At 39.7% G+C, this 27,370-nt stretch overlaps 1 long non-coding RNA gene across 1 annotated transcript; it reads left to right on the forward strand.

Moving 5' to 3' along the window:
- Positions 1-272: 272 nt before the first annotated feature.
- On the forward strand, positions 273-26,848 carry LOC117955367. Its single transcript, XR_004659030.1, has 4 exons — positions 273-341; positions 1,328-1,335; positions 14,888-14,898; positions 26,837-26,848. It is a non-coding gene; the product is annotated as an uncharacterized LOC117955367 (long non-coding RNA).
- Positions 26,849-27,370: the final 522 nt, after the last annotated feature.

Consider the following 27,370-nt stretch of genomic DNA (forward strand, 5'->3'; position numbering starts at 1 on the left):
TTAATTTTTAAGTATTCCTAATGGCTTTAAATTTACACCACACATATTCAAAATCCAAATTTTAGGAATAGTCTTCTTCTTTGCCCAGAATAAGAAAACAAATATTGAAAAGAGCAAGAGGCATTATCAGAAAAAAAGAGTGAACACTGGCTCAGCTTTGGACACACATACCAAATCCCAACTAGTTAATTATCCCCCGGACCGCTGCAGTCTTTTTTTCTTTCCCTCTCCTTTCTGTCGGGTGGCCCATCTGCGCCACTCTCTGATATGCACTCCAACAACTACGTCTGATAGACGGCCTTTTGTACACTTTGGCTTTTTGAAGCATGACGGCTACCGTAGTCATAGTAAGTACTTTCAACTGCATGGGGAGTGAGTTGATTGCGATGTATATGATCTCAAAGCTAGATTAGGAAAATTCTTAAAATACATCATACAAGTGTTTTCACTGGTTGAAAAGTACTTCTCACAACAAGTAAACTGAACTTAATGGAATGGGGAGAACCCCTCTAAATGTAAGACACATAGTAAATTTGCATTCTAATGGTTTATTGTGGGATACGTTCACATCGTTCTTGGTAAGGTATTTCATCATAACGGGTCATGAAAAATCACTTCGCACACCTTTGTGAAAATGCAAGAGATGATGCAAATAGACTGGGTCTTGTCACACATCCATGTTCTATTCCTGTCAGTCATCTGTCTGTCTTTGCTCCACACTGATCAGAAGGTTTCAAGATAAGCTCTCGACTTCTTGAGAGCTTATCAGACAAGCAGCAGCAGCCACTCAGCATCCACCCAGCTTTACTCTCAAAGTTCTCATTTGATTGAACATGGGCAGAAAAAAATTATATCAGAAAGCCTTATGCGGGGCTCAGGCCACCATCCATCCTGATCCGTGACAGAGTTCATAAGTTACTCAAACATCTCTGCCCTCCAAACAAGTTCACTACGGAAGCAGAGAGTGCAGTAGCTCAAGGATGGGTCTTTGATGAAAGAATGAAGTAGGCTCACTTAAGACTTGAAACCCTCTCGGGGATCTTCCACCATTTCCTCTCAGTGCAGGGAATGAAACCTAAATGCTGTCATTTGCATATATTTTGTGCGGAGAGAAAAGCAAGAAACACTTTGGGGAGCATTTTAAATTAGGAATGTGTTTATTTCCTGGACTGGCCTGTTTAGCATTAAACGAAATCCAATGTCTGTTTAGACAGCAGCAAATTAGGCACAATTAATTATTTTTTGTTGTCCTGGGTATTGGGATTAGCCCAAGCTGTTTATAGCCATCCCACTTCACTGATGCTCTAAAATATCAAAACATAAAGAGGCTGAAATGTTAATGTGCACACTAACAGATTTACTGTGTGGTGGAAGGGGATTAAAGATGTTCAGCACGGCTGGACCCAAGAAATGACGAGTAGTTCTTATTCACACACATCCAGAGTTCATTATCTCATTGAGGTGCTTTCCTGAGGAAGCACAGCAGTGTTTTCACCGCAGTACACTGCTGTTTCCTTCATTATCTGGCTCCTACCTCGAAGAGAGAAGCTTCGGCTTGCTCCAAGGCAGTTGTTAACTTTTATTCTCACACACACACGGAATCAGCATCAATTATTTAAAGACATGGCAGTTAGTGCAAAAGTATCTTTTGCTGGCTTTGCACATCTCTTAGTACAATCAAGAGTTTTTGTTAGCATTTCTTACTGAATAGGGAATAGGTGTTTGCAATGTATAATGTACCTGGAGTAATTAATTATTACGAATGCAAGGGCATAAGTATAGTTACAGCAAGTGTAATTTGATTTCACAGTTCATATATACAGGATATGTGTAGTGGATGGATTACCTTTGAAACTGGTATATAAGTAGAGTCAAGTTCCCCTCAGAAAATACTTTTTCATACGGCTTTTTAAAATGTGACTGCATGCGGCAAATGCAAGACACAACCAAAAAAGTTTTCTTCCCAGATGAAACTAAATTTCCCTTTTGTAAAGATCCTAACACTTTTTTTCTTTGTTCTCCCTGATATACACCAGTCTTTGCAATGTGTTTACACCAATCCATCCATAGCAGCAGGATCTCGAGCTCTGCATTTAATACACACATCCCATAATAAACTGTAAGACTATAGTGCATTCATCTTCAACGAAGACATCTCTTGTTATGGAGCACTGAAGGTAGGAAAGGTAAGGAATACCTTCAACTTGTTTTTCACACGTTTGTTGAGACGTTTATTCATAATGATCCTCAAAGATTATAGAAGATGGCCTTTCAAACGTTCCCAGCTCTCTTTGAACCAGACAGGTTGGGTTTCACTGGAACACTTTTTAGAGATCAGCAGCTTGGAGCAGCTGCTTATAAGTGCTCATCATAACTTAAACACTTATTGAGTCTAGATTGTGCATCACAGCCTGCCGCACATTCTTACATTCCTTCATTTGTATTGCAGATATTGTAAAACACACAAAAAACATGACATGTACAGTATGTTGTCAGGGAACATTTAGCAACTTTCCAGATTCCTCCTTATGTTGATAAAAACATATCTTGAGAGGCATTATGTTTCTCTCAGTAAAAATATGTAATTTCCTAGAGACAAGGTTGGTTGATCTGCAATGAGCCTGAGATTTTTCCTGAAACCAAATGTTCTTAGAGTTCAAGAGCATTTTTAAAGAACATATCCTCTTTTATGCAGTATGTTATTTTATCACGTTCTTTTCTTTCGAGTGAACCAGAGAAGATATTAAGGTTGTAAATGCTGACTTCTTTTGAATTCAAGCCTCCAGCCCAACCGTGTAAAGGAGGCCGCCGGGATGCTGCTGTCGGTCCCAAGGTATTTACATCATCCACTCCTTTCTACTGTTGACCCGGATTGTCACGTCAGTAGTACAGCACTGATGTGTCAATGATGTGATGTGTCTGTTTGTCATTATTTTGTCACATCAATAGACAGAGGTGTATGCTGTGTAAAAAAAAAAAAAAAAAAGTTTTCTTTAATGAATTCAATTTGTTTTGTCCTTCAGTGAATCAATTTCTATAAAATGTTAATGGGGAAAGGTGCGCAAAAAAACATTTGCCTGTTTAATTAATGATAGATTTGACAAGCATGAAGCCATTTGTTGCTTGTTGTTCAACTAATATTCTTCATAATGGGATATTGATTCTATATTTCCAGATGAAACATTTTTCAAAAGGACTCTTGAAGGAAGTGTATCCACTTTAGAACTCTGCTCATTCCATTTTCTTCCAGTCTTGTTAAAAAAGGTTGTTTATTTACAAATATAATTATTAACATTAAGAAAGAAATTGATGTACTAAACAAGTTCACTTCACGTGTCACTTGGTACCCTACCAGTGCATTTATTTGTGGAAAGTCCTTCCTGTGCATCTCAGTGGTTCCGTTCAGATTGTAATGTGAACTACCCTGAAAATCAATGTTAGCCATATTTAATTAACTACCACGTTTTTTCCAACCTCTAGTCTCGCTTTTCCAGACCTTCCTCCACAGCGCTGTGAAGGAGGGTCTGGCTAGTCCACACAGCATTTTGTGACGGGAGAAAAAACGTGCTCTGGTTATTGGCATTTCTTTCACTAGCAAGGACCACGCCACAACAATGTGTCAGTTAAAGATGTAATGAACAGTATGAATGTGCAGATAGATGAATAGCTGTGGAGGTTGTCTGATGGCTGGTCTGGGAGGATGTATGATGACCGGGTGAGGGTTCCATCTCGGAAGCAGTTTTCGCCCGAATAGTTTACAGACCCCCAGACGGTAACTAGATGAGACATGAGAGAGGTGTGCAACAGGAAGGGATGAGGGAGAAGATGGATGGCTGAAGGAGAGGGAAAGGGAGGGTGGGTCAAGCAATATGTGTTTGATATTGTGGATAGAGACTATTTCAAATGCTATCCATTCTTTGGTTGCCTGTGCTGTGCAGATATTACAGAAAGTGAATTTCTTTACATGAAAAACATGTGCATTGAACTAAATCTGGGGTTTAGTAGAAGAATCTAATATTGAAGTTCTTGTCTGGTGGTAGCGTTGCCTTTTCACAAGTCCCCTCATGTGAATCTCCATGTGTACACCTCACCAATGGCCTTTGGAGAAGCTAAGCAAACACATGTCAACCGTCAGCCTCTTATTAGATATCCTTATATTGTAGCTTTAAATTATTTACTTTCCTTGTAAAGTTGCAATAGTAGTTACTTGTGTATGAATAATGGGGTTGTGATTTGCTTTCTTTTGTTTATCCCTTCATCACCTATCTTGCTTCTCCTAATTACTCTGCCGGGTTGCTGATTGTCCCTGTTATGACTGTATGGTAAAGACACAGCCCTGCAAGTATGTGGAACTTAGCAGGCTTTCTAGGATTTTTGTGAATAGGATGTTCTGGGATTACTTGTTTTTAACAGTCTGGCAGACTGCCTTCCTCAATCCCATGATGAATCCTTTTTTCTTTTCCACAATACCTTCTCCACTCTTTTTTTCTTTGCTGTGTTGCCTTCCTCCCCTGATGGAGATGTATTATATATTTCAGACACTCAAAGGTTTTCAAAATTACTTTATAAGAATGGTGTGATTTTTTCTTTCATTTTCTAGCTTAATGGAAAGGAATATGATTTAAGGGTTGTATCTGGCACCTGTTTGCTCTGAAATCTCCCAACACCAAGTGTAACAGGAAGTGGCTCTTTATGAAGATGTTGCTGCAGAATCTAATGTACCCATATATCCACTGCGTTGTACAAGAGAGGACGTTCTGCGACATGTTTAGGCCTGGGGACACAGATTTAACAAGACATGAATAAAGAACAATAGATTGGACTGGAAAGTTTTGTTAAAGTCAAACTTATGCTATCTGGCAAGCTTTGTGATCAAGTCAAATGGGGACTTGAATAGATCAAAGTAATCTATCTCACATTACACTTGTAGGCATTAATGTTAAATTGAAGCCCTAGGAAATCTGTGATCCTGTCCCTCTGTTTTTGTGCCTTAACTGTTATCCCACACAATGCCTTGCGTTGTTATGACCTTATCCATAAACCTAAAACCATTGGAAATCACATTGAGGAAATAAAGACGTCATTTAATCGAGCCCTTGTAGCTCTTTTTCACCTTGTCTGGCTGTGACACTGCTTCACCTCTTCACTGCAGTGAGACGATAGGAAAAGAGAAGGGCAGTCCATTCTGTCCTACTAGATGCCTGAAGGCTATACCAAGGGTCTGTACACGGAAGTTAGTTTAACACTGTCTGGCCCCTTTTGGCTTCATTGGGCTTAACATTGCTGGTCCTGGATAACATGTATAACGAAGATGTGTTTCATCTGGCTCAGATGAAGGAAACCTCTGGTTTGTATACTGAAATCTTATCTTGGAAATCTGGGAACACAAAAACTAGGTCAGATAGAGCTCTAAACTGAGCTGTTCTGTTAGGTTGCCATGTTGATCACTACTAAAAGTGACCCTGAGTTACCCAAAGATAGCTGGTCACACCTTGAATCAGAGTCTGTTTTGTGATACAGACTCCGTGTTGTGCCCCTGCACAAAACTATGTAATCATATGTATTTGCCAAATATAACATTAAATTGATTTTGTGTTTTTGGTATCTTCCTACATTAATTATTGATGGCATACAGTGTTGTATATATATATATATATATATATATATTAATCTTTCACATGGCCATAAGCAAACTCAATAACAGCCTCATGCATTGTGGACCCTTAAGACCCATGACTACTAAAATAATACTGATGAGGCACCTCTACTGGTCAATGTAATGAAAAGGCAATAATTTTACAATTGGACCCCAGTTCACTATAAAATTCTCTCCATCACTCTATTGAGTATAATCTCAAAAGTACAATTGATCCTTGTTAAGCCCTCATGCTCTTAAGAGAAATGTGGCCTAGCTGTGTTGAGCGAAAGCTTTCATTACAGGGCTAATCCCAGTTTAGGTATTAATTCCAGTCAATACATTTGCCCCTTGTAACATTTTTATTTATTTCATTTTGCTAAAATAAATTGTCACATAGATTGATATTCCTTTATAAATGAATGTTTTTAATGTTATTGTCTGTATTCCTAGTAAATGTCCATTCCCTGCAATGGGACATACTGTATGAAGCCTTACTGGGTGGGTTTGTTACTCCAAGGGACCACTTTAACAAAGGTATTTTACCTATATCCACATACAATTATAGAGAAGCTTTAAAAATCTGCAAGTCCTCCCTGGGGTGCAAATATTATATGCGTGTAATGTTCTCATGCTGCTGGTTTAACAGCAACATAGGACCAAATGTGGCCTCCTGAACAACAAGAGTAAAACATTACTGAATGTTTGTGGATGTAGACATCTATCAGTTTTATCTTGTGCTGAAGGCTCCTGTTTTTGCAGGGCCAAAAATCCACTGCATATGATTCAGTATGCAATATTTTAGAACAAGGAGGACTGAAGATTATATAATCAGAATCCTCATCATCCCTGTCATCATGGTCTATTTATCTACTGTAGGCCTTTTCTTAACAAAGAAACGTACAGGCTATACAGCTATACAAAGAGCTTAACTACAAAAGCAAACAATAGCACCAATAATAACTAATGAGTATTAACTACTTCATATAATTATTTGTTTTGGCTATTCATTATCACATGATAAACAACTGTGATTGTCAACCTGGCACAAACTCCCCTTTTTGAACATAGTTAGTGCTAGTACTGAATATGTTGTGAGTTTGCACTAGAACATGACACAATGAAATACACTTACAACAGATAATACAAATCCCTGATATGAATGTGTTGTTGATGCTTACTATTGTTTCCCAATGCTCTACAAAACAGAAATGAAAAAGGCTCTCAAAGCGTGAAACAAAGCGACGCACTTGTAGACCGTGGTGTGCTGGCAGAGCACACAGCTGAGGATAAAAACAATGAATGTCCTTCATCGACATAATTGAAACTTTAAAGTACTGGCTGGAGAAAATATCAACAAACACAGAGGCTGCAACCAATGAAATGTAAACTCCTGTTAATAAACAATTCCTTCTTTCATTCTTTCATTTTGACTTAAGCCTAACTAATTGCCACATCTGAGATCTAGGAACACGACAACGTCACCACTGTTAAAGTTGATGGTGGAATGAGACAATCAAACAGGTTGTAAACCATCAAACACCTTAGCCAGACTATGTAAACCACTTTATTTGAAGGTTCCCTAACAAGACCACACCATTAAAGAATATGACAGTAGTTTTTATTCGGAATAACTTGAGGATGCAGTAAGGATAGGGTAAGGGTCTTGTTTGATAGGATGGCTAGGGTCGATTAGAGGGATGGAAATGCGAGGCAAAGGTGTAACTTTGGTTTGAGAAGTGTGTGAGGGGGGGAACAAAAGAGTGGGTATAGGGGGTCCCCCGCCAAAAACATTTTCCCATTACTACATACATTTATAGAGACTATGGTTATACAAAATTCAGGAAATACTTAACCATGTCAATGAATTATGCCAGAAAGAACAGTAATTAACTTTAAGATACTATAAGAGAAAGTGGTCTCACTTTCTTTATTGTTTAAAATACGAGCCTGAGGCTTTCATACTACTTGCTACCAGTGTCGCTATTAATACTACGTCATCTTGCAGCGCCACGGCTGAGCTGTTGCTCTGCCCTGAGAGGGTCAAGGAGAGGAATTGAAAGGGTTGAAGAGAGAGATGGAAAGAGTCAAGGCGATGGATGGAAAAGGGGGGTGATTGCCGGGTGAGGAACAGGGTCAAATTAATTTGTGGTGTGGTTGGAACGACTGGGACGAGACTCACCCTGTTTTTCTGGGAAATAAACTAATTTACATAAGATAGGCAGCATGGATCCAGTCAGCCGTGAGACAGTAGGTGGTACAATTATGGTCTCTTGAGTTAATTAATTTAGTATCCTGTTTGCTACCAAGAGTTCAAGCAATCAGTACGTCACCAAGCTTACAGCACCGCCTACCAAGCATTACAAATGACTCCTACACTTTAATATTTCTGTTAAGTTCCTGGACATAGACATGTAATAGTCTCCTCTCACTGCCACTGTTGTGCATGTGCAATGTACATCTACCAAGTTTCTATTCCAGCAGACAGGTCAGTCTCAAAAGGAACAAGAAGTATTTATTTGAATACTCGTGAATTACTCTTTGAAATCAGAGGGCCCAACATGCCCCGTTATAATAACAATCCAGGCATGCCCTCACCTCTTTCCACCTCCAGACCAGCACTTGACCTGGCCTCAGGTCATAAGAAGAGATAGTTGATGAAGGGATGCAAAGACCGAGTTAATCAATACTTCTTGAAAGGTCAGTCAGGTCAGTTGGATGAAGCCCACCAAGGAGTAAGCAAACCACCACTTGCACCATGTACGAACATCCTGTTGGTGAGATATAGAAAATAACTGACACACCGGGTCTAAAGGGCAAAAGAAAAAAAATCTGTAGGCAGGGACATAGCTTTAGGCTAGTGAAGGGAGGGATTGGGGATCAACACTGATTTGAAAAAAAAAAAAACATCAGTATGAAAGAACAATTTCTAAACGGCTGCAATTATTGTTGGTTTTAAGAGCAGCCAATGTTGCATAGCCGTCCCGTTCCCCTAAAACCTCAACCAAGATCCAAACACAACATAGCGTCTGTTTTCAGCAAAGCGGTTTCATAAAAACCCTGCTAAAGGTAGCCTTGCTCAAGTACAATGCACTTAGCAGTAGATCAGCAGAGCAGATGAGCTGTGTGTATCAAACTGGCTCCCAATGCTATGGTTAACAAGTCATAAAGATTTATTAGTGAGTAGGCACAAGAAAGAGCTGTTAGTGGATGCTAGGGAATAGCAAATGCAAGTAGACATAGGCAAGTAATTTATAGTCCCATCAGAGGTAGTCTTCACAGCTGAAGACATACAGGCATTTTATGATCTGACAGTCAGAGGCATCATGGGCATAATTTAAATTAAACTACTCTAAACCATATTTTTCCTGCGACAAGGGATTTGGAGTGTATCCACTTCATCACATCCTGTGTAGGTAGTGACTTCAAATTTTCCCAGAAGGGTGTCCTGGGATTTTATTTCTCTATATTTACATGTTAAGAAAGTGCACTTTTGATTGAGTAGCAGGTCTACCCCATACAGAGAAACAATATACTGCAGGTAATGTGACCTATTGGTCTCTGAGGGGATTTTATGTTCAGCGCTGGCTGCCATGGCCTTTATCAGTTCCGGCAAACAGACTGACATTTTTATCACAGATTTATCACATTGGGATTATTTCTGGAGCTTGTGTGTACAACCAAGAGCCGAACTATGAATGTCTTCCAGGTGAGTTGACCAAAAAAAAGAGGTTGTTCCTATATTTTAATGATAGCATGTCTCCCCTGTCTACAAGGGCTGGCTTTTTGACTCAAGCTGTAGCTGTTCAGAACTATGCTTAACAGTTTTGATTTCCGAGGTTGTGGGACAGCACATCGTACAAACTAGTTCTCATTGAGTATACCAAGCCCCTTTACCTATGTTACTCAATATATAAGTGCTACCTTTAACTTTTTGTCTAGCAACCCTATGATCATGATGTTCAGGCCCCCAAAGGCATGATGTTTTTTTTACCAGTTGCCCTTTCTTTTAGCACCACCATTAAGACAAACTGTCCACCATGCAAATGACATAACAATCTTTAATAGGACACCTTCAGGTCAAATTACTGTCATATAATTGCCACTGTAATCTATGTAATCCTGACTGCATCTTGAATCAGTAATCATTTCATGGAGTTCATTGGTTGTTTTTAGCCCAGTCCTTGTCAGAGCTGTATGTAGAACTGTCATACTGTATTACCAAACCTTTTCAGACCCTATAAGATAGGCTAAAAGATTGGTATATCCGTGGTAAATATATGACCTTTGATCATATTGTGGTGTATTACAGGATGTAAAGGATTAGGAAGCGTCAAAGCCAAACATGGGCAGCTCAGCAATGTCCTTCTGCAAGAATCCATTGTCATTTACTGACATACTGTCAGTCATAATGTATTAAGATCCAAGAAATTGAGTCAAAAACAAAGAACCGAAATGTTTGGAATACATTTAGGGAAAATACGCGCATCTGAGAGTGAGATAAGAATACTGACATAAATCTTGTGACTGTGTGTTAGCCGGATTCAGGATTTAGTTTAGCTTAGTATAAACTATGGAGGCAGGAGAAACACTAGAAAATCACATCTCGACACGAGAATAGTAGTGATCTTGCAGTAGTCATCAAGGAAAGAAAGCAAATACTTCAAGCTGATCTCCAAAAAAATGCAAACTCTTTTTTTTAAGCCATGAATGAGTATGTCTGCGAGAACCTTTGTTTAATAAACTGTATGTGTAGCTGAGTCTGAAAGAGTAACCTGGCTTAATTTCAGACTTTATTTGCATTTTTGATTCCTCCAACATTAAGACCAGCTGGATTTTCAAATGAGAAATGTCAGTGGTTGTGACATGCATTGAGTGACATGACCCACACTCATGCAATAGAAGAAGAATAAGAATAACAACAATGACAAGACATACTTTATTTATCCAACAAGGGGATATGATATGTTACACATAGGTCTGAAATACACAAACATGCCATGGACTGTACCGGGACTTGAACCACCAACCCTTCGGTCCCCAAGTCTCTACAGCCTAGAGCTAAAATCAGAAGAATAAATCAGATATGAGTAAGAGCATGTGCCCTAGCATACAGAGCCACAAGTAAAGAAAAAGTTTGACAAACAAAATTCTCAAACGTACTGTATACCTAAAAATAAAAAAGACCTTGGCAGGCACCTGGGAATGAAGCCTTGTCAAACAAGAATGTTGTTGCCTTGAGACAGGAAGGAACAATGAAACATATCCATGACAAGTTTGATGGCTCTGTAAAATGTATATAACATTTTCTTCACTATGTTTAATGTAATGGACATCATTGCCATGTACTACAGAAGCACCCAGCTGGTGTTTCTGTTGTTTGTCGACCACCAACATTACAAGGATAATAGATTTTCTACAGAATAAACATTTTCTTTTAAAAGTTGTGCTTACAATGTAAATGTATACTTGCAAAACTGTTTTGGAAGTTTTTGGAACATACAAACACTAACACTCCATTGGAGAAGTGGAAAAAAACACTTTTTTTATTACCCAAATAAGGGTCATAGAGTAGTTAACAATATGGGTTAAGGCAAGCTAAAAAAATGTTTATGCCCCATTGATGCGTATCCCCTTGTGGCTTGCCAGAGACTATTTTTTCTTTTCTTTGGTATTACCAAACTGGAATGAAAAGTGGTAGCCTACCACATCATTAGTGAAGGAATCCAGGTTTTGCTGAATCGTTCAGTAGCCTATCAATGTTCTAGCTTGCATGTGGGTTGACTACCAATGCAGTTTAGGGCCTAAAGATGGCCTAACCTAAATATACTGCATACAGAAATACTGAGATGTCAAAATAATGGGACGACACAGGCTGTACCACAACATGAATTTGTCAAAGATGAAAAGGCCTACACTGTGGAGTATTTCCACCTCATGTTCAAATCCTGGTACTTAGCTACCACACATGGAGGTTCACTCCACCATCTTGTGTCAAATGAGAAAACATGATGGCTTAACAGTTTGTTACGGTCCTCGCCATGTTCTGTGTTAGCTGTCACAGATTTCTGTGTTCTTGAATAATGTGAGAGTGAGCACTCCCTTGTTCTTTTCATGATCTTTGTTTCAACAAACGCAACCTGTTGCAGTTTGGCTGATTGGGAGGCTGGCTATATTACTCCATGTTTCCAGAGTCCACCACTGGGCTTGATGTTGGCAGAGACGGTTTAGAACCAGTGTCACTCCCAGATGTAAGTCAAGTGCAGATTTGAGTCACGCATGCGTCACTTTGCAACAAGTAGCCTACAAGATGCGAACGAGAGACTTCTGCAATGTCAACAGTAAAAATGGACCTACTTAACGAAGTTTTGCAAGATCTGGCAAGACAGAGAAGCTAACGTCAGCTAACGGATGTGAACTCCCTAACAAAACTGATTTCCCTGATGCTTAAGGCTTGTCTTTTAGCTGTGTACATATCTTACATTAGTAAAAGAACATATCAAATTATTTAAATACAACTTTTCATCCATACACACAACATTTAAGCCTACTACACATTCAAACAAGGCCATGCCCGTTTAACAAAGTGTGTAGCCTTTTATACCGTTGGCGCGGCTTGAAATGCTAATCTTTAGTATAGAGGATCTTTGATGTTGGCAGCAGTTCCTGCTCATCCTCTCAATTGTGGTAACTTTGTCTTTGTGTTTACTATATTAGTGACATTCTGTAGTGAATTTAATTGCTAGAATTCTGACTGTATTTTTTATTTACTTCTGTGTAAGCCTGTTAGCTTAGCAGCTGCTAAAGTTAGCTGCTAACTAGCCTTTTCTAGATTTTGTTTATATTTAAAAACTGTGTTTCTTTTTGTTCATCACAAAGTAGTAGGGGCGAATCGCCATTTCTGTTTGACCCTATTTCCTCCTGTTTTTCTTTAGTTTAGGGAGTAGTTTTTTTGGTTAGCTTTGGTTTAGGTGTAGACAGAACCCCGGTAGGTAGAAAAGGTTTTTCTGGTCATTTCATTGGCATTGATTTACCCTGAAGGTAAGATTATGTTTATTATTAAGATAAACATTTTAATTTGTAAAATAACCTTGTTTTTTTGCTAAAGCAATACATTGCTTTGTTATTATTTTGATTTCTACCGTCCGGTTTCTATTTTTGTGTTAAGTCAGGGGTGGCTGTGGCTTAGTGGTAGAGCGGTTGCCTTCCAATCGGAAGGTTGGTGGTTCAATCCCTGGCCCTGCAGTCCCATGTCAAAGTGTCCTTGGGCAAGACGTTGTGTGAGTGTGTGTGCATGTTTATCTGATGAGCAGGTGGCACCTTGTACAGCAGCCTCAGCCACAGTGTGTGAATGGTGAATGTCTCCTGTAGATGTAAAAGCGCTTTGAGTAGTTGTTAAGACTAGAAAAGCACAAATACAGCACATTTACATTTAAGTTCTTGTAGACAGGGGTGTAACAAGATTGACCATATGAATATTAATGTGTGGCCATGCCAATGTATTTTATGTCAGTTTTAGGACCTGACATGATGTCAGTTTTAGGACCGCTCTGTCACTGCCATGGTTACCAGCAGCAGTTATTGTGTTGCTAAAGCAGTTATAATGGATAATTGTGGTCTGTCTACTGACAGCTATCTCAGAGTTTCTGAAAGCCCAGTCTCAATCATTCTTACCAGTGCCACTGTCAGTATTGGCAAAAGTGTTGCTGCTGCATTTACAATCACATTCTGGGGAAGAATTACAAAGAATGCGATTGTAAATGCAGCAGCACCGCTCAGGAAATAGCAGACAGTTACTTAGTTAGAGGTAAAAGTCTGGCATTTGACATTTTACAAAAAAGAATGTACCGTTAATAAAATAATTTTTATGCTCACACGGTGCTTTAATCAAAAGAGTTCTTTGTCATCCAGGTTTGCTTCCGTGTTGTTTTAAGTGTATCAAAGGATACCTATTATGCCCATTTTCAGGTTCATACTTAGCTGCTGCACCTGTACTCACCGTCTGTCTGAAACGCTCTGTTGTAGCACCTGTCTCTTTAAGCCCCCCCTCCCGAAAAACACCAGTCTGCTTTGATTGGTCAATGTTTCTGGGTCTTTTGCGTTTATATTTTCACATATGCTTCACTAACTGTCCATCATTGCAGTTAGGGATTGACTGTATGGTGTAAAGTAGAGCTGCAACCAAGTTTAAAGGTTTACATTATCTAGCATGTAGCTACATGTAGCAGTGGAATGAATGCAACACAGTATAGCAGCATGTTCTAGCGTGACAAATTACCAATAAATACTTCTAATAAACTTGTTAAAGCAGAAACGTGATCTGAATTTGGAGAGGAATTAACAACATGGTTAGCATGTAGCTGGAGCAGATGACATTATCAATAAATCTAACATGGTATGACATAAACTTGAGCCGTATTGTTTATAAATCACTGTAATTGGAGGCAGTTCTTTAAAATATATATGTACAGTATGTACATACATATGTTTCCCGTATTATTAGTACTGCATTATTAGTATGAACATCTCACATTGCAACATTATATAGTCTGATAGAGGTTTTTTGGTGTTCAGCTATATATGATTTATGGAACATTTCAAATTCCTTGCATGTTCCAACACAGTGTGAGTGCTGAAAGTATGTGTTTCCATTACTTTCTGAGTTGTCTTGTGGAGAGTGTTGTCCTTTGGGTGTGTATTTGACAGCAGTGCTTCAAACAAACTGAAAGTACGTCAAGCACAACAATGAAGTAATTAAGGACTTTTGAAGACAATTGATGGTTATAATGTTAAAAGATATATGAGGCGGGTTCAATGAAGGAGGAATTTATTTCAAAGAAGAAACAGCAATAACTCTCTATGGCTTCTGTTGTGGAGCAAAACTTCCCGTGCATGTACTGTATTATTTATTTGGTTTAACATTTACTTCTCCCCAATCTCAGACATGAGGGAAGAGAGAATACTGACAGGAATGAGGGGTAACAGAGCAGAGAAAGAGGAACAAAAGGGAACATGGAATCCCCCTTTTTAATAAACATAGATAAGAGATTGGCAGTGAGCGCGCAATTTCAAATTCACTCAGACACTTTAACTGGATACCAAAAGATAGACAACATACAACCTGATAGTGTCAGTTTGAGTTGAACATCAGCACAGCAACATCCTTATGGCACATCCACGGTTGTGCCCAGTCAGTCATTTTAATTAGCCATCCTTGGCATGGTTGCGATATGTCACATGTGAACAGAAGAGACTGCTTGGAGGTGCTAGTTGTTAGTGGTAACAGCAGCCATGGTGGGGCTTGTAGTAGTCTGTGAGCTTTTCAGGCAGATAGAAAGTGAGTCATGGCTGGTAAAGTGAACATAATTAACCTCAAGGGAGCAGGACGGGAGGCAGGAGCCTCAGCCCCTGATCTCAGGCCTGGCAGCTTGCAGGGTTAGGGAGTCAGTAAAGATAGGCCTGCATGTGTGCGTATCTGCTTGATCTCTTTTGTTACATCTGTGATTAAATCACCTTTTATTGTGTTACACGTTTTAATTTGCACGGTGTGAATATTAGGATGAAAGAAGAAGTGTTATCCAATCATTCCTGTGGGAAGTAGCCTAGACAGTCACGCTCTAACAAATAGACCAGCAGGTAACTTTAAACTAGGATGAAAAGATGACAGAGGTTCATTGACACAGACAGAAAGGCAGTGGTGTTGTCCAATGTATTGTAGTGGGTATACTGTACTGTATATATAGAATCTGCCTTGTGGGGGAGTTTGGGTGTCTTGGATGTATTGAGTACCAACATCTCAATTTCCAGTATTCAGATACACTTTTATGCACCAAATGGAAATTCCTTTACACAGCTTATGTAAAGAAGATAAACACAGATGACAACTTAAAAATACGTTTAAAAAAATGTAACAGAAAGTATGTTGTTGCGTGTAGTTGGGCATTTTTAAGTGGGTATAGGGAAATCCTGGAGCTTTCTTTTTGGGTATACTCACATAGACTACACCACTGCAGAAAGGTGTACTGTACTGCTCCCAACCTGTGCTGATTTAAATGATTTTCTTGTGTTTGGTTCAGTTCCAAGATTCAAAGTGCTGAGAAACCCAGTGTACGGTACAGCACCCCGATGTTGTTTGAAAGGCAGAGTCCAACAAAAAGTCACCACACTTCAATATCAAACCTGAGGAAGTCTGTTCTGTTCATGGTTTGTTTTTCAATGCAAGAAGATGAAGACAACGTTAGCAGACAAAGCTATATTGCTCACTGAAACTGCCAACAATCACAACATAAAATAAGTTTTGACAGAATCCTGTCTCTGTCTGCTCTTTTAACTTACTGCCGTTTCAAATATGTTGGGCTGTCTCATTCACACAATGCCTTTTGAAGCTATTGCAACTGACCCAGTGCACTTGAGTCAACACTCAACTCTTTGACGGGGATATTGTACATAATGAGCAAGAACTATACTTTTACCTTCAATAGTTTCATTTTCTACTCCTCTGGAATACCTAAAGCTCGCAGAGACATAAAGGTTTCAGACAGAAAGGGCATTCATCATCGTAAACTTGGTTGTTTCTCTGTCTTTCTGTATGTTGCAAACTAAATGCTACGATCGATTAGAATTCCCCCTTTACTCCATCATGCTTCATCCCATCCTGCATCTTTAAAACAGCTGGTACTGTTAGACCTATGTAGCCGTGGCTGAATTTCCTTTAGATATTGAGAGTTAAAGAGTCAGTGAAATCATTGAAATGCAGTATATATAAATGCATTAAAGAAAATTTAATTTAAAAAAAGGTTAGTGCTTTATACACTACCGGTCAAAAGTTTGGGGTCCCTTACAAATTTCCATTTCACTCCATTATAGACAGGATACCAGCTGATCTGGGTGGGTGGCTGATCTTTAATGCAATATCTACATTTCCCATTATCAGCAACCATTCATCCAATGTTCCAAAGGCACATTTTGTTTACTAATCTGATATTATTTTAAAAAACTAACTAAAAAAACATTAAACAACCCTTTTGCAATTATGTAAGCACATAATGTAATCTGGAAACTGCTTCTTAGGTCAACTTCTTTTGTCCAAATTTGTTCACATCCGGTTTAAAAAAACCAAGATGACAATGTCCCAAATGTCAAACTCAAGGCTTGAAAACAGTAGTCCACAAACCAATGGATGTTGTCACGGTGGCTACACCCTCTTCTTTTCATACTGTAATGATAAGAAAAAAGGGTCAGTTCTATCAAGCTGTGTTTGGAAGGTGTAAGTATTGTCAGGGTTCTCAGCATAGACAGTTAAAGAAATGGACCAACAAATCCCGCTGTTTTGGACGGAGACCAGTGAAGGAAAATAGAAACTCTTGTCTGGTGATGGCTAGGGGTTACTGCGCAGCCTCCAACTGAGCTTGTTGATGTAGTTGTGACGTGGGCAACGTGTCTGAAAGTTGTAAGTCTTCTATTAGCTGTGCCAAGAGAAATCTCAATCATTTCCAATCAGCAGAGAAGGAGAGTGTAGGAATATCTGAGGAGATTACATAGACACAGGCTAATTATTGCTAACTAACATGCTAGTTAATGTTAGTTATTAAACCTAAACAGCTGATTGAAGTCCAAACTGTCTGCGTGCTTCTCCTGACAGTACGGTGATTTGTCAACTATGCAACGTTAAGTTGTGTGGTTACGACGCAATTGTTAACCTATTTTTACAAAAACGTCTGCTGCAGAGCCAAAGTAATGGAGCCTTTTATACATTGTTGTGTTTCTTTAGAAATAAACAATGCACAAATACAGTCTTGAAACACTTCAGATGAAAAGTTATTCACTGTCGAAGAGGCGGCAAAATGAATGTCAGTCAATGGGATGCTAACGGCGGGTGATGGCTTCGTAGCATTAAAATGGCGCCGAAGGACCATTAGAGACGAGAGGCTTACCCCCCGGTTCTCACCCATGGAGTGCTATGCTCAGTCTTCATCAAATTGTTTCCCAGTAAGCATTGCACTTGTGCGGTTGGCGGAGAGAATCTGGGGCATGTGGCTTTGAGAACTGCAGCTGCCTCCTGTCACCAGCTCATCGCTGCTCATGTAAGCTTGACATCACAGCGAGTCAAGTCAGTGTGTTATGAACGAACATTTTATCTCGCCTTCCAGTCTGCATCTCCAAGGAAGAAGCTGTCTGTCTTTTGTTCTCTTGGACTTGTAAAAGAGCATCTCTCATTTGCATGATTGCATGAGTTTCCTCTCCAATTGGTGGACTGTGTTTTGGTGTTTCGCTTACATTGTTCATTCTTAAACACAATGCTGTGCCTAACAAGCTATGCTCTAAGGGTATTTCTGGTTTAAACGCTGAGGGAGAAACCGATGGCAAAGGTCTAGTAGTTCAACAAAGTTGGTCATGCCTTTAAGTCTTAAGAAATAGCACTGTATTTGACTTGCTGTTATTCTGAAACTGTCTTTGTCAATTATTGTTTTTATCTATTTAATTGTTTTATTAGGTTAAGACTTATGGAGAAATCTTTTCATCTATTTATTAATCTCTATAGTAGTTGGTTGGCACCAAGACCTGAGTTCTTACTTTGTTCTCCTCCTCCTCCCGTGTTGTGAGAAGGACAAGTAAAGTATCTAGCTAGCTAAACTGTGATTGATGGTTACATTGGTAACACATTTGCCATTTGCCTAAGCTGCAGGTTTGTTTTCACCCTGTCTGAATGTCTGACTGCTTACAAGATCCCAGCATTACAATACAAAAATGTACTGTTTCGGTTTTGTTTGTAACATTGTTAAATGAAGGCCCTAAAACCTAAGGCCTGGTAAAGTGTATAATGGATGTATTACATATAATTGGGAACCTAATTGTGCTAAATGGACTCTTCCCAATTACCATGTGTCTCTTTTAGGAATCACTGCTTCACATTGTGCACAATCCTGCATGATGCATCTACTGCAAACATAATTAACTCATTAACTGGGAAATTAAGTCCTCAGGATGAAAAGCAAACCACCACCCACTCTTTTTCTGTACTTTTTAAAAGACTAACTCTCACACAGCTGATCGTTTCTGGTTAATTTAGTAGTCAGTAAAGTGGCTGTAAAGCTGTAACACAGACATTATACTGCAGTACCCCCTAGTGTGACATCAAGGTTACTGCAATGAATAATTACAATTAACACAATTTTAGTTCTGCATTTGTTTGGTCTATATATGACATATTAGCCAACACGTTTTGCATATTTCATCCCCTGTTCTTTTTTTTCTTTTTTTTACTAATGATGACATGGATAGATAACATCACATTCTGGGCCATAATTGCCAAATTTAGGTCAATAAATATATTCTGGAAATTATAACTATAAAACATGTTGACAAACTTTGCATTTTCCTGAGCACTTTATGAATTGTCTTTGATGGCATAAAAGTTAAGCTTGAAACCTCATTCTTTAAACAGGTGTGTGACAAAACAACATAAACATGCTCAAAATAATTGAATGTGTTGCATTCCATTTCCAGTCCCATGACAAATGAGCTCCATTTACTGATGATGGCTGTGTGACTGTGTGTGTTAAAGGCTTTCAACTATATGGTCGTACTTTAAAGTGTTGAACTTAATCTTTGTAAACCGATAACTGCATGAATTAATGCAGAATCTGTAGCGGGACACGATTTAGGTATCGGAAACATTCTGGGTTCCAGTTGTAGTTTTTGACAAATCACGTTTGAGCGGGCTATGGTGGCATACAGGTAAACAGAGCCAAAGAAGCAGAACACCTGAAATACCAAATACAACCTGAAATACAATCTGGGAACTATTGGCCATTGCCCCCAGAAGCCATTGCCCCCTCCGATTGATAGCCAATGAGTTGCAAGATTGACTTGAACCTTTTGTGGCAGTAGCTCAGTCCATACAGAGTTGGGTTAGGAAGCAAAAGGTTGCTGGTTCAAGGCCTGGTAAGTAGCAGGGAGTAGGATGGTAGCTGTAGAGATGCCAGTACACCTGGTCAGGTGCCCTTGAGCAACAAACCAAACCCCCCAACTACTCAGAGTGCTGGTCCAGCACTTGCTTCCCACTCACTCTGACATCTGTCCATAAGTGCATGAATAGGTCTTAATTATGTGTTCTTACAACATGGATGTATGCCCCAGTGTCCATAAGGAAATACTTTTCTCAAATCTCTTCAGCAGGGTTTCAAAATCTTGTGGAAGGCCTTCCCAGAAGAGAGGAGGATGTTATAGTGGCAGATTAATTACCATGGTTTTGGAATGAGTTTTGAGTTGAAACGGTCACATTTTTTGTGACAACTTAATACAGATGTGGGACAGAATTTTCCATTCCTCTCCTGCCTTTTTCAAAAGACTAAGCCATGTCACTGTTTTAGAATGCTAACTCCACATCAAACTTTGTTAAAAAGTTTTGCTCTGGGACCTAAACTGTATACAGACAGATGGAAAAAAAAGCTAAATCCTATCCTGTACCACCACCTAGAGGAAGTCTTGCCAAACTGCAGCCAGTAGGTTTGAGCTGACATTTACATGCATGTATTTTGTGGCTACAGCAGGTACGTAGGTATGTTTCTTTTGGTTGCTTATTTTGCTTAATGCAAACTACAAGTTGTGTTAGGTACTAAACCAATTAAATTAATGTATTCATTAATAATCCTTTGTTGAATATTTAAAAGCCCAGGAATTCTCTTGCACTTAAAAGCTTTATTTTTGTCCATGTTCCCCACTGGGGTCACCTCGGGTCCCCCTCCTACTGCCTTTCTGATCAACCCAACCTCCTCTCTTTGCCACATCCCTTTATAGCAGGAGGTTTCAGAGTCTGTAGAGTTTGAGCTAGTCCAAATAAAGCCCAGCTACATGGTGTCTTGAATAATCCTAAAAGTCTGCAGTCACACTGAAAGGAATTGCCTATTCATTACTATAGGAGGTTAAATGCATTTCCTGTCATATTTATCCCTCCTCCTCAATCTGATTAAACTTTGCCCTGCACCATGGGGAGGCTCCAGCGTCTAACTGATTTGAGAGAAAGAATGGGTCTGACCTCTCTTTCTGGAAATATGGAGTGTTGTCCTTTCTTGTTTGTATAACTGCCTGTCAAAGAGATCCAGCAGAAGAGTAGGAGGGATGCTGTGAGACTTAATTACATCACAAAGTATAGAAAGATTTATTAGTCCATGACTGATACAGTTGTCATGTCATTAATTGAAGTAGGTGAAAGAGGGTTGGGATTTGTGTCCTTTGAAATTCATGTATTGCATGTCATTGCTTATTATATTTTGCTGCATGGTGAAAGCAAGAATTGTATCATAACAATCCCAGCCAATATTTCCATAGGATCTTTTCTCCAAGGATGACAGCACTCCCCTGTTGTCTACCTCAGCCCTGTGTCTGGCTGGGGTAATGCAAACATAGTCCAGCAGTGTAATGAGCTTGGTAAATAAACAGTCGAACAGAACGAAGTGTAAACTGATGTGGGACTCCAGCATAAAGATGTGAGAAATAATAACTTGCATTGCTTTATTTTTACATGAGAAATGTATGTCTGGATGGATCTGTGATACCGGCATTCAAGGCTCAAACGAGGCTCAAAACATCCCTACTACAGAATTTATTTCATAACTGACCAAATATATTATGTTACTGTTAGGACATAAAAATATGTGTTGACTGTTGCTATTTGTAGCCAGTTAAGACGCTGCAAAAAGACTATATAATGATGGAAAGATGAGGAAAGATCAACTGTTTTCCCTCAACTGTTAAGACATTTAAGACCCTATCTTTCATTTATACTCAGCTTCCCTACACTGTTTGCAAGGTTTCCATATTTCATCAGGTCAGTCCCTTTCCTTCCAGTAAGGGCTGAGTTTTGGGCCAGCTCCCAGTGCAACCCCGTCCCATAATGAACCTGGGTAGTGATAATGGGGGGTTGAAGGAAGAGATACATTTTTAATGAATTGCTCCCCAAATGATAATGGTTTCCTGAGGACTGTAATTTAAAACTGTAATGATGACTTTGACCATTGCCATCTAGAGGGCACCGCGGAACAGTCCCTGGAGAACACAGTTGTTATGGCCTGATTTGAGAACTGTCCTTTAAAAATCTGGCTATGACGGCGTTGTAAATCATAATTCTATGATCAAAAAAAAGTACAAAAATGTGAAGTTACACCTATTTCAGATTTAATTCAGATTAAGTCAGAGAAAGAAATGATGTATTGCTCAGTAACGACCAATAAAAAATAATCAAATTCCCACTAACCTATAGGATCATTTCAGTTAATATTTATTTTTCTATGACTGTGTCCACACATTCTATTTGTTATGCTAACGGTGAGCTTTGGGAACACAAAAAACATATACAGTACAAACAAGTCACACTGCACGTGGAACAGTAGCAGTCATATAGTCTTGCTTTGCCAGACCGCTGTGGAGGAGTGTCTGGCTAGTCCACACGGTATTCTGGGGTGGGAGAAAAACGTGCTCTGGTTTTTTGGCATTTCTTTAAACCAATCACAATTGTCATGGGCGGCGCTAAGCTCCTGGCAGGGCCACTGTGCCCCTGCAAAAAAGCCTCGGGAAGGAGCTTTTTTGTGGAACGTGTTTAAGTTGTTTTAGTCAATCAATAGAAAACTCTGATTGGACAGATAGTCTTTTTAGTTGTCTGGATTTACCCTGCACAGTTCTCATGAAGCCACAGGAGTTACAAAGAAAGCGTAAGGCCAAAAAAGTGACAATCAACGGAATTGTTGCTGGCAATAGAGCAAATGTCGGACACATGGAAGATATATACTAGCAGTCATATAATCTGGTTGTAAACAAGCCAGGTTAAGTCAGATCACAACAGTAACATTCATTAATTCTCCATGTCTCTCTCTGTCTGTCTGTCTGTCTGTCTGTCTGTCTCTCTCTCTCTCTCTCTCTCTCTCTCAGTCTCTTTCTCTCACCCCCATCCGGTCGAGGCAGATGACCGCCCACCCTGAGCCGTGGTTCTGCTCGTGGTTTCTGCCTCTTAAAGGAAATCTTTTCTTGCCTCGTTGGCCTAGTGCTTGATCTTGGTGGGAACTGTTGGGTTTCTGTAAATTAAATTGAAAATTGAATTGAATAAACAGGTTTTCCCTGTTGCAAGTCAGCACCTCTAGTCCACCTGACTTAAATGTGTTGGGCCATGGAGTGCAGAAAAACATTTCACATGCAAGTGGATAGAAAGAGAAAGGCATTTGATCTATTACACAGTACATAAGTACTGTACTTAAATACAAATTTAAGGTACTTGCACTTTACTTATGCCACTTTCTACTTCTACTCCACTACATTTCCCAGGGTAAAATTGAACTTTTTACTCCACTTTGTAAATCTGACATTTTTTGTTACTTTAGACATTAAGTTTTTTGCACACAAAACACGTGTAACATGGTTTTTATTATCATTAAACTACCCGACAATACTCAGGCCTACAAGTGATGAAATTATTAGCCAAAGAAACACCTTTGTTTTGCTTGACAGAACATTTGTGATTGTTTTCAGTTTCTAAAATGTCAGGGCTTTTACTTTTATTACTTCATGTACATTCTCCTGATGATCCTTTTATACTTTTATTTACTAACTGCAGGACTTTAACTTGTGACATAGTATTTGTTACAGTGTGATTTTAGCACTTTTACATAATAATACATAATAAAGGGTTTGAATACTTCTTCCACCACAGCCATATCCTGACTGAGAGGGAACGAGTTAACACTTAAGACACACTGACATGCAGACAGAAACAAATACTTTAACCTTCCGTCTGGGCTGCCATAAACTCCTGAAGAGAAAGTCAACACAGTCAAGGAAAACCTATAAATGTCCCGTGGAGATTGACGCCGGGGAACGGAAAAGCAATATCTTTTCTTGTAAACAACCCAGACACACCCTTGTCAGCTTGACTCAGATCAGCACCTTGAGAGACGTCTCACAATGTGTCTGCATCTTGGCACGATGCCTACATAATAGAGGGCACAGCAGACCAGGAGACCCAGCCATTCAGTGAAGTGGAAAGAAAAGAGGAGGCGGCAGAGATGGAGTGAAGGAGAGGGGGTATTTTTTGAATTGTGGACAGAGTGAGTTACTGACTCACATTCTGCCTCTATGACAGCCGTTTGACAAGCTTCAGCTGCGGGCCGAGATTCCCCCTGCTGCTCCGGGGGGAAGCTGCTGGTTGAGCATGGCTGGAATCATCACCATGCAATGTCATCACTTCCTTGCCTGCCATTATGCACAGTTTAGTTTGTTTGATGCTTCTTCCATTCCTGCATGTCAGGTTTGTGTGGAAATTTTCCTTGTCCTATTTTTTAAACAGTAAGCTATTTGAGGTTTGCTTTACCACATTTTTGAAGTGAATATTAACAAATTGCCATTGTCAGCATGTCAGAAGCTACATGCATCATTGAATGTAAAATCAACTTAATTAAAAATCAACAAAAACAAAACTTTATAATTGCCGCATAAGCACAGCCCAATGTTGTGGAATTCTATTAATGCATTTTAAACCATCCTGGGTATAAGGAGCAGCAGAGTGCTTTTTACATACAGCATCTGGGGAGCAAATTGAGGTTCAGTGTCTTGCTCAGGGACACTTTGACATGTTCCAGGATGAGCCTGGGATTGAACCAACATTGTTGTTCCGGTGGGACCAGTCTACCTTCGATCCACAAGCCACCCGTGTGAAATGGCCTTTTAGCGTGGTCGTTTCACAGAGTCAAGCTACTGTTTGGTATACTTTGACATGCAAACTTGAGTCACTGGCTAGCAGCAGTGGTGTAGTTCAATGTATTATAGTGGGTATACTGTACTGCATATAAATATTGGGCAGAATTGGCATTTTGGGCAGTGGGGCTTGGCAATATGCAAATTTAAGGAGGTTACTTCCCCTCGTGTGTTTTCAGATGGGAGATTTACTGTATTTAGTATCCCCTTGTTGCTATAAGAACCACAAATTGATCAGATCTGTCATCATTAAGGACATTTCTTCTTCGTGGGATGAGAGAAGACAATACACAAGACCATCTTCACATATTACATGTTGAAACAAACAACCAATCAAACTGACACAGGAAATCCTTTTATACATGCACAGACACTAATGAGGCATTGTGGAGCAGCAGCTGAGGGAGGCTGCAGGGAGGACAGATGAGTGGTGAGCCAAATGCAGGCTAGAGAAAAGCACTGAGAATAACTGGTGGACAATTGAAGGCTGGGTCAGAAACCTTACAGTGCGGTCCGTTTACCTCAGAACTCAGAAGCTGGAGCTGGGAATGAAGTCACCCCCAAGTTGAATGTGTTCCATTTACAAGTCAGATTTTTCAGTGTGGGGTTAGTTACAGTTTTCATTAATGTGATGCACATGGCAGCCATGTTGTATTTTGAGTTAAGGGTAATGCAAGGTTGTCCCACTTCCCAGCTCAGAAATACGGGTTCACAAAATAGTCTTGCATTGCCAGACCTTCTTTTAAAGTGCTGCGGAGGAGGGTCTGGCTAGTCCACGTCAGCTCCGTCTCATGGCAGTTTGTGAATTGGTCACGTTTCCATTTTGTGGTGACCACCACGAATTAAACGAGAAATTCATGTCCCAGTTGACGAGTCAATAGACCAAAATCGCCGTGAGACCGGGTTGTCCACACACGTGATGTGAGAAAAATGCACGGAGCCCTGGTGCCGCTGCAAAAAAACAAACAGAGAAGGAACTTGTTTTGGTGGAACATGTTTACGTTCAAAAGTTGTTTTAGTCGTGCGAGAAAAAACTCTGATTGGACAGATAGTCTAGCTAGCGGTCTGTATTTACCCTGCAGAGATCTGAGGAGCAATTAACCATAGTCCTTATTAATCCACCGGAGTTTAGAATTACAACACAAAGAAAGCCGAAAGAAAGGTAACGGACATTGGCTGAAAAGACATGCATCCGGTAGAATTTCCGGTGGCATTAGAGCAATCCCTGAAGTGAATCGTTGTGGATATACAGAGGACTAACTACAAAATGGATGTGGATGAGGACACAAGTGTGCGGACAGTGGATGCACACGCAGTTCTGCATGTACCACATGGTGTCTCTACATGAGTAACACACATGTGCACTATCACAATGACAACCTCCTGACACTAGCAATCTGTGTGTCTTCCTGTAAAGGTAAACTATACCCGTGCATATAGTGATGGAGCTCTTTACACAAGGCTGTCATTCCCCTCCGAGTACACAAGGCTTACTGTGTCAGAACAATATCTTTGACTGCTTGTTTTGTGACGACGACCAACCTGATACACATGATCGCTTATTTCTTTTGGCAGGCACTTTAAAGTTTAAACAATAGCAAACAAGTCAATAATGCGCCTCACACATATTGACTAGGCATTCCACTGTGGAATAAAGAGGAGCAAACATCCCACTTCATCTTCTGATTTAAGCTTCATCTTCTCCCTAGAAACACCAGGGGGGGCATCTGTCAGACGCCTTTTTACTGTAATTTTCTGCTTAGTAAGCACACTATACTTGAATCACTAAAACTAGTGGCCCAGAGTTAATTCATGTACTATGTAAATGAGGTTCTTCTGCCCCACTGATGTGTAGCAATTTATAGCATTTAAGACTTTGATTTGTTCTTGTCTCTGTCCCAGGCTTGCCTTTTTTTTTTTAGCTCGACAGCTCTCTTAATCCATCTTATTTTTTGCATGTATTAATCACCTCAAACCAAATCAGAAACCTTTCCTCTCACCTCCTGTGGATTAGCCTATTTTTTTCCGCGTCAATCAATCATACAGTGGTCTGTTGCGGCTAGCATTACAGTTCTAACAACATGGTGTTTTTTATTCCATTATTGGTATACCACACCAGTGCAGTAGCAGTGACACAAAATAACCTACAATTAGTTTGAACTGTTACATTTCACATGAACTTATTTATATGACAACAGAAAATAGTATCTGTTTTATTGCCTGCCGTTATGGTTAATGTAGCTGACACGGCACTTTAGAATACCCGTGTAAATGTTAGGAATGCTGGGAAAGTCATTTTTTATGTGCATTGGGCTACTGTAGGACCTTTGCTGCTTTTTTAGATCCTGTGCTATTGATTTTACCTTTGTTTTCATGGTGAACAGGGATAAAAAGAAAACACTTAGATATCATGTTAAAGGACACTTCTTCAGAAATGCTGGGAAAGGCTGAAGCATCCAGAGAGAGAGACTTTTGAAAATCTCCTGGTGAGCTTCATAAAATGGCTTGTATACAACCACCCAGCCTAAAAAGTCAATGTTTTTTTCTACATTGTAAGATTTCTGATAAATGAATCAGCTTAATCATAAAATGCATAAAAAGAAAAAGCTCTATTTGTCTTTTTGGTGCAGATTGAAGGACACAACAGAGAGGAGAACATGCGTTTTCACATCTAACCCGCTTAGTGTGAACATGGTCTGAGTCTCCACCATCATCCCTGGCAAAGAAACTCGGCCCACCCACACCTACTTAGCGCATGTGCATGTGTGTGAGAGAGTTTCACAACCTGTTAAAATGATGCATAATGAGAAATAAACGTACAGAGCTGTGTGCCAGACCACTACTAAATATTGCTACAATTAGTTTATAATGCAGGCCATAATCCCACAGATGGACGCTTTGCACCATTGACTCCTCACCCAAGCACAGCCACCAAATGTCTCACTGAGAGCCTCTGAGAACCGGTGCTAAATCCCTTAGATGACCTGATTCTGC

The sequence above is a fragment of the Etheostoma cragini genome, chromosome 13, assembly GCF_013103735.1.
Source record: "Etheostoma cragini isolate CJK2018 chromosome 13, CSU_Ecrag_1.0, whole genome shotgun sequence".
Lineage (NCBI taxonomy): Eukaryota > Metazoa > Chordata > Actinopteri > Perciformes > Percidae > Etheostoma > Etheostoma cragini.